Here is a 16173-nt window from a genome sequence, read left to right on the forward strand (position 1 = left end):
GTCCACAGTGGGTCTCGGTGAGCTAAAATTAAAGTGTCTGCAAGGTTGTCTCTCTTCCTGGAGGCTTGGGGGTAGAGGGGATCTGCTCTGCAGTTTTCAGCTTTTGGAGACTACCCACTTTCTTTGGCTCTTTTTCTTTTCATTTTCAAAAGTGGCAAAGACTCCGGAGTCTCTCACATTCCTTTTCTAAGACTGACTCTTGGGCCTCCCCCTTTCATATTTTAGGACCCTTGTGATTGCATTGGACCCACTGGATAACAGGATAATCTCCCTGTTTTTAGGTCATCTGATTAGCAGTTTCAGTTCCACTTTCAAGGTATCTTAGTTCCCCACTGCCATGTAATTTAACATTATTTACAAGACAGGGATATTTTTGGGAGGCCATTATTCTGCTTACCACACTTTGCCTTCTTAAAGTGTTGGATTATGTATACTTAACTGCTGAACTGAATATAGCCATATAGATTGCATGAGATAGGAGGTCCAACTGACTGACTTGATCATCATCTCTTCAGCTTGATTGGTGGGCCTTCTTTGTGGTTCGCTAGTAATCTTTGTAGGTTACTCATTGCACTTCTACAAACACAGTGAAGATTTTCTATCCCAGGGTCATTAAGGGCTAGTGATGGGATGCAAATCAGTGTTTGACACCCCTTCTTACTGCTGAGAAGTACAGTGTTATTAAATAATATTAATGTTTTCACTAATGTTATTTTAGTTGCTTACTGTCTTTATTAACTAAAAAAAAAGCTGTTCCCATCTTTATCATTGCATCTTACACTGTTACCACAGTTGATATGTCTGACTTCAGGTCACTTAAAGTGACAGTTTTTTGAGACATCTGATCTTAATTATATTCTAGTCTTGCCCTATTCTTTTTTATGTCTGCTGCACCTGCCTTTGTTTTTTCATACTTTTTTCTTTGTGTACAGGAGTACTTTTTTATTTTTAGATGAAGAAATGGAAGTTTGATTAACTACAGAAGGTTACTCACCAGTGGCTCTTTCAGGATTTGAATCTAGGTTACTTAAGCCAAGAGAGTAACTTGGTTATCACTCGACTGAATTCTTATCCAACATTCATTCCAAACCTTGAATATTTTCTTTTGAAATCTATTTGTCTTGACATTTTAATAAAGAGGTCTTTGCATCTAGAAGGGGGAACCTTACATTGAACATAAATTTTATTAATGCCAGCAAGATAGTAAAATGGAAACTTTTACTTGCATGACCCTGTTTAGAGGCAATCTGAGGGATAATGCCTATGTTTTAGTAGATTCAGTAAAAACAGTTCATATACACCCAATTTTCAATTTAGGAGGAAATAAGAAATTGGGCTGTTTTCATGACCTTCTAAGAGAAGGTAAGAGAAGAAATAAAGGGGTGAATCAGAAGACATCAGATATGAAGTAGCTATTTACTCCCTGTGAGTCACCCACATTATTCCGCTTTAAAAACATGTTTGGAATTCATCTAATCTTCTTCAGGGCACACCCACTTCCCTGTAAGCCTAGTATAGTCTGTGGATAAAGCAGTCTTACTCAGCTCACCACTTTTGCTATGCATTTTCCTTGCCAGTGGTGATTTGATGTCCTACTACTGGCCACATTCTTCCTGCTCTCAGTTTCTTCCTTACATAAATGAGTACCTGACTAACAAATATTTCACCTAATCCTAAACTTTCCATTGCCTTGGCACGTTTCTGTGAGCTGGAGAAATCATCTAAGGTACATGATGATGGTCACTTTGTCCTTTAATTCCTGTTTTGCTCTAATTGTCTGTTCTTCTTAGTTTTCTGTATTCTTGGTTTTCACAAGTGATTATTTGCAGAAAACATCCCTTTGTGCATATTTGCTCTGTCCCAAAGTTTAGGACACTTTATTTACATGTCAGTACTTTACAGCAATATAGTGCTTGCAAGCTTCATATTCTTATGTACAGTGAGAAGATTTTTTTACGGAGTAGTATATGGTTAGCTGCTAAATCACTTCTATATTCTTTTATTTCTATCTTAATATATGCATTTTCATTCTCCTATTAGATTTCCTATTTGTATGTATCCTCAAAAAAGGCCCTTCATGGACAGGAGCTCTGACGATAGGAACTTATGTTTTCACATATTTGCATTTCTTTAGTTTTGAATTTTTCTTCTTGGAGAAAAGAATGTGTAAAAAATATTCTCTAAATTGGAAACAGTACTAGAAATATTTTATACCTTCTTGGTTAAACCGTAAGAGTGACTGAAGTTATAGAAATTTGGCATATGAATAGTCTAACAGGGGTCTCCAAACTTTTTACACAGGGGGCCAGTTCACTGTTCCTCAGACCATTGGAGGGCTGCCAAATACAGTGGTCCTCTCACTGACCACCAATGAAAGAGGTGCCCCTTCCAGAAGTGCAGTGGGGGCTGGATAAATAGCCTCAGGGGGCCGCATTGCGGGGACGCCTGGAAATATTCCAAGTCAATATTCTGAAACTAACTACTACTTCTAGCAAAAGTGGTGGGGTTTTTTTTGGGGGGGTGTATATATGATACTTTGGGGCTGAAACAATTCAGTTAAAACCTGAGAAAATTTCTTGGCTATAGCAAATTTTTTCTATTTGATTCTTCTGGATAAATGAATTATTCTTTTTAGCTAAAAGAGACTGCATGGTACAGTGGGAAGGACATGGGCGTCAGTGTCAGAGCTGCAGCTAATCCTGGTACCATTTACTTGATTTCTGTATTAGAATGTGCGTGGTTTAACACCTGTGACAGCGAGTTCAGAATGTTTTTGTAAGCAGTGTGTATTTTAAGGTGCCAAAGATACAGTTGTAGGTGGTTGCATGGTGCAGTGAAAAAATTTTTCATTTGCTTGTTAATCCAAGATCTAGGTCTCTTCTCTGCCCTTTACTAGCTGTGGGACCTTAGGAAGATTTTATTATTTTGTTCTTTTTTTAAAAGGCAAAATTTTATTAATTTATTTTTTGAATGAGTAAGATATTCATAGTCTTCAAAACCCAAAAGGTACAAAGCATTTTTAATAAAATTTTTTTACCTCTTGTCCCTTAGTCATCCAGTTATCTTCAGAGCAACCAATATGAGGCAGTTAAATGTATTTTGCTACAGCCATATATTGAAACACTGCAGCTATATCTTTGCAGATATTTTGTGCATGTAAGAACAATACATATGTACATTTTTCTCTCTTGTCTTACAAATGGTAGATACTGTCTCATATCTTGCTTACTTAACTCTTTAAAAACCTTCAACTTATCTTGGGGATCTTTCTATATACAAAAAAAAACTTGCTCATTTAAAAAATAGGTACATAATGTTCTAGTATATGGATCTACCAAAATATGTTATTGTTTTTTCTTACAAACATTCATTTTGCTGTTAACAGTGCTTTAATGATCTACTTTTTTTTTTTTTTTTTTGTATTTTTCTTAAGTTGGAAACGGGGAGGCAGTCAGACAGACTCCCACGTGTGCCCAACCGGGATCCACCCAGCATGCCCACCAGGGGGCGATGCTCTGCCCATCTGGGGCGTTGCTCTGCCGCAATCAGAGCCATTCTAGCGCCTGAGGCAGAGGCCACAGAGCCATCCTCAGCACCCGGGCCAACTTTGCTCCAATGGAGCCTCGGCTGTGGGAGGGGAAGAAAGAGACAGAGAGGAAGGAGAGGGGGAGGGGTGGAGAAGCAGATGGGCGCTTCTTCTGTGTGCCCTGGCCGGGAATCGAACCCGGGACTCCCGCATGCCAGGCCGACACTCTACCACTGAGCCAACTGGCCAGGGCCTACTTTTTCTTTTTTAAAGTGAGAGGAGGGTAGATATGCTCCTGTATATGCCCCAACCAGGATCTACCTGGCAACCCCCATCTGGGGCCAATGCTCAAATCTACCGAGCTATCCTCAGCGCCTTGGCCTGACACTCAAACCAGTTGATCCACTGGCTGCAAGAGGGGAAGAGAGAGAGAGAGAGAGGGATTATAGGGAGGAGAAGAGAAACATGGTTGCTTCTCATGTGTGCCCTGACCGACGATCAAACCTGAGCGTCTATACACTGGACCAACACTCTACCCACTGAGTAAACTGTCTGGGGCCTTAATGGTTTTCTCTGTGCTTTATTTCATACATGTGCAAGTATATCTATGGGATATGTATCTAGAAGTAGAATTGGTAGGTAAGAGGATTTTTCCATTCTTCATATTTAGGAGGGAACATCCAAGCGCTATTTGGATAAAGTGTCTTGTGTGCTCTAATACCATTGCTTCTCTCTTGTCCACCTGTAGCAAGCACATAAGGATATTGTGGGGCATGGATCAGCTGAATGCCAGTTCAGTCCAGCTTTTTTTTGAGACACTGTGAATTTCAGCATTGTTGTTTTTACTATGTCTCCGCTCACAGAATGAGCCCTTTGGATTTTGTTACGTGGCTGTCCTCCACCAGGTGTAGTTTGTGTTTCAGAGATAGAAGCAAACACATCCAAAATATCTTTCTCCTTCTGAAAAAGTCTAATTCTTTATAATTACCTTATATCCTTTGACATGCTGTTATATCATGCCATGATTGCAAACACTAGCTTTGATATTTTTAAAAAATTATAGGCCCTGGGGCCTGGTCAGTTGGCTCAGTGGTCTGGCATGCGGATGTCCTGGGTTCAATTAATGGTCAGGGCACACAGAAGTGACGATCTCCTTCTCCTTCCCTGCCCCTCTCTCCCTCCCCCTCCCCCTCTCTCTCTCCTTCTTTCTCTCTCTTCCCCTCCTGCAGCCATGGCCTGATTGATTCTAATGCGGTAGCCCTGGGCCCTGAAGATGGCTCCATGGAGCCTCTGCCTTGGGTGCTAAAAAATAGCTCGGTTGTGAGTGTGGGCCCCAGATGAGGGTTTCTGGGTGGATCCTGTTCACAGTGCATGTGGGAGTCTGTCTCTAGCTTTCCTTCTCTCACTTAAATTAAAAAAATAATAATAATTAATAAATAAATAAATAATAAAAATTACTAGCAGAGTTGGAAGCAGGCATTTTCTTGTAACCCTGGTCTTCTGTCTTTTTGCCATGTGAGTTTTCCATGAGTGGGAGAGAGCATTCTTGACAAGTATAAGAATTTAAGTGCATCTGTATTCCAATGTTTGCATATTTTCCTCAGCTTAAGAAGATGCATCTTCTTCTGCGTTTGACATATGATCATATCAAAAAAATCTTGAGAATTTTTAAATTTTTATTTTCGATTTTACTAATTCTTGGTATTTGGCTCATCAACATTTTATAATTGTCTGAGAGTTTTGTATTTTACCTTTATGATACCAGTTCTTGAGTGAACTTTTCTAATAACATTCATTGTCAGAGGTACACTTTGTGGCTGGGTGCGCAGGCAGATGGTGAAAATGAGAACAAGAGCCATGTCCTAGAACAGTGGTCCCCAACCTTTTTTGGGCCACGGACCGGTTTAATGTCAGAAAATATTCTCACAGACCAGCCTTTAGGGTGGGACAGATAAATGCACAAAATAAAATTATGCGACCGGCATAAAAACTGTGGTATTTTAAAGTATAATTTGTCTAACTTACGAGACAAGCGTCAAGAGTGAGACTTAGACAGATGTAACAGAGGGAATCTGGTCTTTTTTTTTTTTTTTTTTTTTTTTTTTTTTTGGTATTTTTTCTGAAGCTGGAAACGGGGAGAGACAGTCAGACAGATTCCTGCATCCGCCCGACCGGGATCCACCTGGCACGCCCACCAGGGGCTACGCTCTGCCCATCCGGGGCGTCGCTCTGTTGCGACCAGAGCCACTCTAGCGCCTGGGGCAGAGGCCAAGGAGCCATCCTCAGCGCCTGGGCCATCTTTGCTCCAATGGAGCCTCGGCTGTGGGACGGGAAGAGAGAGACAGAGAGGAAGGAGAGGAGGAGGGGTGGAGAAGCAGATGGGCGCTTCTCCTGTGTGCCCTGGCCGGGAATTGAACCCGGGACTTCTGCACTCCAGGCCGACGCTCTACCACCGAGCCAACTGGCCAGGGCCTGGTCATTTTTTTAAAATAAAACATTGTTCAACTTAAATATAAATAAAACAAAGTAATGTAAGTTATTTATTCTTTCTCTGTGGACCAGTACCAAATGACCCACAGACCGGTACCAGTCCACGTTCCCGGGGTTGGGGACTACTGTCCTAGAATATCTGTCACATAATAACTGCTAAATCATTGTTCTGACTGATTTATTTATAGTAATTCATGTAAGACAGCATCTTCCCTGTGAAGTAAATGATATTCATTTCTCCCACCTTATGTATGAGCAAAGTAAAGCACAGAAAGATTAGGTAATATAGCTGAGGTTACCCCTTTTGTATTTGGCAGCACCCTGCTTTGAACCTAGGCAGCCTGGCTATAGATAGTCCATACTCTCTAATATACTCTCGTTATTTAACAGATACATCTTGAGTGTGGTAGTTCGATGTTCTTAAGGACTACTGAAATCTAAATGACTTTCAGCTTCTTCCTGTTGCTTATCTCTTCTCCTCTCCCGTCCCCTCCCCTCCCGTCCCCTCCCCTCCCTTCCCCTCCCCTTCCTTACCTTCCTTTCTGTTCCCTTCTGTTCCTTCCCCTCACTCCTCTCTGTCTGAGGCTGCACAAATGCCCTATGGCCAAAGTATTGATTTGTACTTTCACTCACTTTATTTCTGGACCTTTTCTCTGAAGTCTGCCTGTATGTATGTATGTATGTATGTATGTATGTATATATATATGTATGTATGTATGTATTTGCCACCCTGCTCTCTTTGTCACTGCCATTGTGGCTTATTATTTCCAATATTGTTCTCCTTCTTTTTGAATTCTTTTTTATCTTTGACATCTGTTACTTAACAGCATTGTGCAGAGGCTGTAAATCTATTAAAGCACTCTTTTGGCACAGTGAATGAAGCAGTCACTTTTCTCAGATATATTTATTAGCTCTGGTTATCAGAAATGGCTGCTTTATTACTGAAGGAGGAGTTCTTGCCAGCTACTTTACTTATGCATTTTTAAACATTTACTAAACATTCCCTGGACCAAGTTCTTTACAGAAGCTAGGAAAATTGAGATTGGTAAATTACAACATGATCAGAAGGCTTGGAGCCTAGAGAGATGTTATACATATCAATATTGTAAAATTCTTAAGGAAATCTTCAGAAATGTATATGTCCAGTAAAATGATAATACCAGTATCTCATATTTTTATGATGAATTGTAGATATATAAAGCTTCTTTTTATGTTTTTTCTTGCTGAAGTCAGTGGTGTAATATCCAGCATACACACAAATGCACATATTAATTATATTATCCTGCATGATGATATATAATATAATAATTCAATGGAATTGTAGTTTTAGTACATTATCTTCATTTGCTTATTTTATATGGTTTGATTCAAGATATGCTGTAGTCTTACATATCATGATTGTACTAAGTGATTGCATATAAATTATTTTTCTATATAAAATCCATTTTACTCTCACTTTTTGTATTCAAAATTAAGTTGTTTCAGAAAAATTTATGCATTATTTAATAGAAACCTTACAGTTACTTTCTAATATGTAATCTGTAAATGAATCACAGATGAGGAGTTTAAAAGATTTGTTTGCAAGTGTTTAACATGTGCTGTTCTTATAAAATTATTTTAAGCTCTATCTGTTGTCACACAGTGAAAGATACAAGGAAACAATGTGACTTTGGCTAGAGCTTATCACTTCTCAGAATAACTTTCCTGTATTATCTTCAGTGGTGTTTTAGCTTAGTTGGCCCACCTCAGAATATCCATCAGACACACCAGAGATTGACTTAAGCTTTGATGACTTGCTGTTCCATAAACGTCTAATTTTGGAACTCTAAAATGTTTGGAATTCTAAAACTCGAATTTTGATATTCTACAGTGTTTGACTGCGGCTTTCTTATATAAGAGGAAAGAGGAAATAGTTCTGATATTTGTACTTAATGATGTTTTTATTATTTCTCTTATTAAAAATTACCTATTATAGTACTTTGGCATCTTATTTGCACAAGCATTATTAGAAAGAAATCCATGAAAATAGTGTGTAACCTTTCTTGGAAGGACACCCTACCTGAACTATAAGATTGAAGTCCTTGTTGGGATAAAATTAGATACCGAAAGAAGAGATGAGAAGTGTCGTAAAAACAGACAAAAAGAATAAAAGCTTGAACATAAAGCACCAATTAAAAATTCAAAGGGAAGAGCAGACACTTAAAAGACTGCAAATTTTGAAGAACAAGGTTTACATGTATCACAATGTAAAGCTGAGGGTAGTGTGGACTTGGGAATAGGAAGCTGTAAGATCATTTTAATGCTTCTGCCAGAAATGATCATTCTCAGAGTTTTCTAGCTAGTGTGTTGCAGCTTAGTTAAATCCACAGGTTTTCTTTTTTAATGAAGCTATTTAATTTATTAATTAATATTTATTTAGTAAACTATTATGTATATGTTTTATGCCAACCATTCTGACAAATGCTGAGGGTAGACAAATTAGTCATCTGAATGAAGAGTGTTGGATTTACTGTTTGCAAGGGGCTCCATAAACTACTTGAGTTAGAGCTGGATCCTAATGAATTTATGAGTATTCAGTAAATCCAAGGGTACCCCTTAGATCAGCGGTTCTCAACCTGTGGGTCGCAACCCCGGCAGGGGTCGAACAACCAAAACACAGGGGTCGCCTAAAAGCCATCGGAAATACATACAGGGGTCGCCTAAAGCCATCGTAAAATACATATTTTTTATACAATACATTTTTAAATAAAATATGTATTTTTGATGGCTTTAGGCGACCCCTGTGTTTTGGTCGTTCGACCCCCGCTGGGGTTGCGACCCACAGGTTGAGAACCTCTGCCTTAGATTCTCCAAAATCAAGGCCCTTAAACTTTATTGAACCTAAAAAGTTTGAAGCAGATTACTGGGTTCCATCTGCAGAGATTTTGATTCTAAGACTCAAGTCTTTCTCCCTCCACAGCCCATATATTTAACTACTGGCTCTTACTGCTTGTTTATTTCAACTCCCCAATAATAAGTGTTAAAATCCCTGAAGGAAAGATTAATTCTTTTATTCAGCTATGTGGTATTTCCTACAATATCCATAACAGTCTTAACCACAAAGGAGATATGAAATATGCATTAACACGAAGGATTAAATCCAGGCAGCATAGTGATTACCTAATTGTTCACTTTGTGTATTATATGACTCATAAAGAAAAAAAATGATAAGGACAGAGGTCAGTTCAGAAAGGAAAGGCTTTCTGGGCAGCTGAGTATAAGTTGTTCTCTAACAGGAAATGGAGGGATGGAGGAAATGTCCTTTCTTCTTTTTGCTTAAGAAAATGTTATTCTTTACAGAAGTGGACTGATTGACCTTTTCCCCAATATATGGACTAATTTTTTTATACATTAAATAGGCAAAGATATTACATAATAAAGTTTGCTTAGTTAAGGCGAGATTTTTAACGCTACCCAACAATTTTGAAGCTTGCTTAATAACTGTTCTCAGTAGCAACCTAAAGCCTAACAAGAATGTGCCTCTCTAGCCGAGAAGGCCTGTAGATGTATGTCCATGTGTTTTACTGCAGTTGTAAAACAAACATTTTGATGATTATTTATTTTATTTTTTTAGGTGAGAGGTGGGGGCCTTGGTTTGTTGGTTCAGTGGTAGAGCATTGGTCTGGAATGTGGATGTTCCCGGTTCAATTCCTGGTCAGGGCACACAGGACCCTTAATAAAAAAAAAAGTGAGAGGTGGCAAGATAGACTCCTGCATGCACCCCAACTGGGATCCACCCAGCAACCCCCATCTGGAGCCGATGCTCGAATCTACCGAGCTCTCCTCAGTGCCTGAGGATGATGCTCGGACCAACTGATCTCATTTCCTTGGGGCCCTGGCTGCTAGAGGGGAAGAGAAAGAGAAGAGGGTGAAAGAGGGGAAGAGCAGCAGATGGTCGCTTCTCATGTGTGTCCTGACTGGGGATTGAACCTGGGACTTCCACATGCTAGGCCAACACTCTATCCACTGAACCAACCAGCTATGGCCTGGTGATTATTTTTACATATCATCACAGTTAACTGTTTTCACAATCTGAGGAGCTTAATCTCCTTTATAGGTCATATATTCCATTTTGTAACAACTTTTTCTTGACAGTGTAATATATACTTGAGTATAATTTTTAAATATCCGTAAGTTGTCAGGTTGTGTGGCTGAGAGGTTTGTTTGAAGAAATGTGGGCTACTTCTTATGGTTGAAAAAAACAGGGAGAAAATGAAAGAATTGCTTAAAAGATGTTTCTAAAGCTTGTATTATGAAACGACTTATAGCTGAGATTTAGAATCTGTTTTTAAAATTAAAATGAGAACAGACTAAATTCTAATTCTATAACTATTGTTTAAATAAAAATCTCTTAAAGACACAGTATTAGAATTAAATTCTGATAACTATGGCTAGTGGAATATGTATTAACTAACTGAATGAAAATAGATATAAAATCTCTTAAGTATAGCAAAATTTACGTAAAATCTCATGTTAATAAATGTCAAAATACGAATTTTTTCACAAGAAAAAATATAAGAAAGAATAGAATTATAGAGAAGAAAAATATTTTCCTTAGATTTTGTTTCATAAAATAGTGGTATTTGATACTGGTTAAAAAAAAAAAAAGTTGATCTAGTTTCATAAGATGGCAGTAGGAAAAAGGCACATCAGCAGAAAATATCAGGCACCTCCGTGGTGTATGTGGTCCTGGAGCCTGGAAAGAGCAGGGCAAGACTGGGTGGCTTGAGTTTGTCTACTGAAGTAGCACATCTGGAGCAGGAAGGGAGGAGCTGGAAATGTATTGAAGGTATATATGTTGGTAGATGTGTATGTTTTTGTTGGTTTTCTTTCATTTTTATAGTAAATCTAATTCTCTTGTGATACTTGAAATTATTAGCTGTACATTATTTCTTTATCTGAATATATTGCTCACTGCCTTATTACATACTTTAAATTGCTGAATGTACTTCTTAAAAGTTTAATTTTATCAAAATATTTTTGCAAATAGTGTAGGAAATAAAAAGGATTATTTACAAAAAACACCAAAAAGAAAAATCCAGCAGTTCCTTTTTTGCCCCTTCCCTTTTCTTGTCTCTTTCATCAGAGGCAACCAGTTTTTTACCCTGGTATTTTCCTTTGTGCTTCTAATTAATAATCTTCTTGATCATCAGTTTTGGTTATTATTCACTGACTTCCTATTTGGTAGGTGAGGATTTTAACTTATGTTTCTACTTCTCTTGCTATCTTGTCAATATCATTTTGGGAAGATTACTTAATAATAAATTTTTAAAATCTATATTCAATTCTTTCATTTTTATGGCCCACTGCTGAGCTAAATTTTGGGAGAATTCAGTATATCAGAATTTAATATGAGAGTTCCATGGATAGCACTCCCAGGTATTGTGGCCCCTGAAGGGCAGTTGTGTGAGCCACTGCCCCACTTAATCTGTATGGATTAGTTTAGTGTGCCGTGCCAGTGACCCTGGAGCCCATCTCTTTGCCAAACTTCATGTTTGAAATTAAGTTCTGTATTATGAAAGATCATATGCCACCAGATTTAACAACCTAGAAGAAATTGGTAAATTCCTAGAATTATACAATCTCTCTAGACCAGTGATGGCGAACCTTTTAATGAAAACCACCCACTTTTGCAGTGCTGGTCAACCTGGTCCCTTCCACTCACTAGTGGGCGTTCCAGCTTTCATGGTGGGCCAATTGTGGTGCCATTTGGTTGCTCCGCTACTGCCCAGCATGAAAGCTGGAACACCCACTAGTGGGCGGGAGGGACCAGGATGACCAGCACTGCAAAAGTGGGTGGTTTTTATTAAAAGTTTCACCATCACGGTCCTAGACTGAGCCACTAAGTAGTGAGAAACCTAAATAGACCTCTGAGCAGGGAGGAAATGAAAGCAAGTATCAAAAACCTCCTCAAAAACAAAAGCCAGGACCAGATGACTACAGTAGTGAATTCTACCAAACATTCAGAGAAGATTGAGTATCTATCCTTCTCAAAGGCTTCCAAAAAATAGAGGAAGAAGTAATACTCCCCAACACATTTTATGAAGCCAACATAACCCTCATACCAAAACCTGGAAAGGACAATACAAGAAAGAAAACTACAGACCAATATCTCTAATGAATACAGATGCAAAAATCCTAAACAAAGTACTAGCAAATCGAATACAACACATTAAAAAAATAATACATCATGATCAAATGGGATTCATTCCAGAAGGATGAATTTCTGTAGGATGGTTCAACCTACAGAAATCAATCAACCTAATACACCACATCAGCAAAACAAAGAACAAAAATCATATGATCTTATCAATAGATTCAGAAAAGCTATTCAATAAGATACAACAACATGGCCCTGGCCGGCTGGCTCAGTGGTAGAGTGTCAGCCTGGCATGCAGGAGTCCTGGGTTTGATTCCCGGCCAGGGCACATAGGAGAGGCACCCATCTGCTTCTCCACCTCTCCCCCTCTCCTTCTTCTCTGACTCTTTCCCTCCCGCAGCCAAGGCTCCATTGGAGCAGGGTTGGCCTGGGCGCTGAGAATGGCTATGTAGCCTCTGCCTCAGGCACTGGAGTGCCTCTGGTTGCAACGGAGTGACGCCCCAGATGGGCAGAGCATCGCCCCCTGGTGGGCATGCCGGGTGGATCCCGGTCGGGCACATGCGGGAGTCTGTCTGACTGCCTCCCTATTTCCAACTTCAGAAAAATAAAAAAAAAAAAAAAAAAAAAAAAAAAAAGAAAGAAAGAAAAAAAAAGATACAACAACATCCCTTTATGTTTAAAACACTCAATAAAATTAGAATAGAAGGAAAGTACCTCAACGTAATAAAGGACATATATGACAAACATTCAGCTAATATCATACTAAATGGTGAAAAAATGAAGACTTTTCCGCTAAAATCAGGAACAAGACAAGGTTGCCCACTCTCTCCACTCTTTACATAGTTCTGGAAGTTTTAGCCAGAGCTATCAGGCAAGAGAAAAAAAAGGCATTCATATTGGAAAGAAGAAATAAAGGTATCACTTTTTTGCAGATGACATGATTCTGTATATAGAAAACCACAAAGACTCCACCAGAAAACTATCAGAAACAATAAACCAATACAGCGATTCCAAGATGGCAGCAGAGTAGGTAAACATACAAACTGCCACCTCCCAGGACCAAACTGGATTATAAATTAATTTAAGAACAATCATCATGAAAAACCAACTTTGGACTAAAAGAACAGGACTCGAAAACCAAGGAGCACAGAAGAAACCACACTGAGATTGGTAGGAAGCACAGGGACACGGTGGGGGCTTCCTCACTCCCAGGAGCGAGGGGTGGCTGAGGGTCCAGAGGAACTTTATCTGTGGGGATAGTGACCCTAAGAGGCGGGGATCCTCAGCCCCAGGACCAGAGCCCCAACCTAGAGACCAGAAACTAGAAGAGACCACCTAACAGCATTGAGTGGGGAAAAGCGCAGGATTTCTGTCTATGGGAAACAACTTTTATAGAAGTAGGTGCAGCCTTAAAGGTCCAGCCCAGAAAACTTTGCTTCCAGACACTTACCTGGGGCTCCAGAGTGAGGAGAGCTGAGAGGACCGGACTTGAGTGAGGAGAATGGGGGGATTGAGGCACAGGACAGAAACAGTGATGGGGAGAATAACTGTGCTGAGTCATTCTCCAATACTGAGGTGGCCATATGCAGGGGGAGTATCTGGGCAGACCACATCTTCTGGTTCTCAGAGGTCAGACCCACCACATTCTGTGGATTTACCATACAGGAAAAAAAAAAGGCCCAGATAGAGTTTCAACTGGGGCCAAAGAGCAAGACTCACCCATTACTCCTATCCTAATCACAGGAGTTTCCTGCTGGGCTCAGCAAACAAACAACAAGGAAATCAAGAATTTTATGCAGCTCACCTTGTTAGGGAGAATTAAAATCCAAGCAACCAGCAGAGGCTGAGGGATTAAGCCCTGTAGGAGGGGCCACATTCCCTGTACCAACCTCAGCTGCTCTAACCCAGCAAGCTTGCAATCGCCACACAGAAGAAATGGGAAGACAGAGAAATACAGTCCAAGTGAATCAACAAGAGAAATCCCCAAAAAAAGAACTGAAAGAGATGGAAGTAACCAAATTACTGGATGCAGAGTTTAAAGTAATGATTGTTAGGATGCTTAAGGATCGTAGAGCTACATAATGGATGGACATAATGAGAATGTAAATAAAGAAATAACAAGCATCCAAAAGGACATTGAAATCATAAAATAGAATCAATCAGAAATAACAATATCAGAAATGAAGACTACACTAGAAGGAATCAACAGCAGGCTGGATGAACCAGTGGATCTAATAAGTGACTTAGAGGACAAGATAAATGAAAACACAAAAACAGAGCAACAAAAAGAAAAGAGGATCAAAAAGTATGAGGAAACTGAGAGCTCTGTGACAACATGAAGAGAAATAAGATCCGCATCATAGGGGTTCCTAAAGGAGAAGAGAAAGAACAAGGGATAGAGAACCTGTTTGAAGAAATCATAGCTGAAAACTTCCCTAATTGGATGAAGGAAAAAGGCACACAAGTTAAAGAAGCAAAGAGAGTTTCATTAAAGAGGAACCCAAAGAGACCTACACCAAGACACATCATAATTAAAATACCAAAGTTAAGAGATAAAGAATACTAAAAGCTTCAAGAGAAAAGCAGTCAATCCCTTACAAAGGAGCCCCCATAAGAATGACATCTGACTTTTCAACAGAAACACTTGAGGCCAGAGGGAATGGCAAGAAATATTCAAAGTAATACAAAACAAGAGCCTACAACCAAGACTTCTTTATCCAGCAAGGTTATCATTTAAAATTGAAGGAGAAATAAAAAGCTTCCCAGACCAAAAAAAAAAAAAAAAAAAAAAACCAAAAAAACAAACAACAACCTCAAGGAATTGATCACAACCAAACCACTGCTGCAAGAAATGTTAAGAAGCCTGTTGTAAACAGAACAAAAGGGGAAAGAATATAGTAAAAGAGGAATGTAGATTTAAAGAATAAAATGGCAATAAACAACTACATATCAGTAATAACCTTAAATGTAAATGGATTAAATGCTTCAATCAAAAGACATTGGGTAGCTGAATAGATAAGAAAACAGGTCCCGTACATATGCTGTCTACAAGAGACCCACCTCAAAACAAAAGATACACATAGGCTAAAAGTGAATGGATGGAAGAAAATATTTCGTGCAAATGGAAATGAAAAAAAAAAAAAAAAGGATAGCAATACTTTAAGTGAAATAAAGGACAGGATGAACAAGTGGGACTATATCAAACTAAAAAGCTTTTGCACAGCTAAAGACAATATGAATAGAATAAAAAGACAAACCACACAATGAGAATATATTCGACAATACGTCTGATAAGGGCTTAATAACAAAAATTTATAAAGAACTTGTAAAACTCAACACCAGGAAGGTAAATAATTCAATCAAAAAATGGGGAAAAAGAATGCCACATCACTGACCCAATAGAAGAAATGCACCCCCATATTTATTGCAATATTGTTTACAGTAGCAAAGATCTGGAAACAGCCCAAGTGTCCGTCAGTGGATGAGTGGATTAAAATGCTGTGGTACATATACACAATAGATACCACACAGCTGTGAAAAAGAAGGAAATCTTTCTTTTTGCCACAACATGGATGGACCTGGAAACTATTATGCTAAGTGATATAAGCCAGGCAGAGAAAGAAAAATATCGTATGACCTCACTCATTCAAAGAATTTAATGAACAGTGTGAACTGAGGAATGGAATAGAGGCAGAGGTGGGATTAAAGGGACCAGAGGGAAAGCAGTCAGAGGGAATGGGGATGTGAGGATGGGATCAGAGAAGGGAAAGGAATTAGTGAAATTATATATACATAATACAGCATTATAGAGAGCAGAACAGAAAATCCTAGAGGCAAGGAGAGAAGGTGTTGTGGGGGTAGGGTTAAAGGGGGTGTCAAGGGGAACAAGGTGGTAAGGGGGAATATATTCAGTGGGACACTTGAATCCATGTAAACACAAGAAATTAAAATCAAATTTAAAAAAGCAATAAACCAATACAGTAAAGTTGCAGGATACAAAATCAATATACAAAAGTCT

General features: G+C 38.9%; 1 protein-coding gene across 11 annotated transcripts in view; it reads left to right on the forward strand.

Moving 5' to 3' along the window:
• The window catches only part of PDLIM5 (PDZ and LIM domain 5), a 307613-nt gene that overhangs the window by 174889 nt on the left and 116551 nt on the right, over nt 1-16173 (forward strand). The gene's annotated exons all lie outside the window — the stretch shown is intronic.

The sequence above is a fragment of the Saccopteryx leptura genome, chromosome 5 (assembly GCF_036850995.1).
Source record: "Saccopteryx leptura isolate mSacLep1 chromosome 5, mSacLep1_pri_phased_curated, whole genome shotgun sequence".
NCBI lineage: Eukaryota > Metazoa > Chordata > Mammalia > Chiroptera > Emballonuridae > Saccopteryx > Saccopteryx leptura.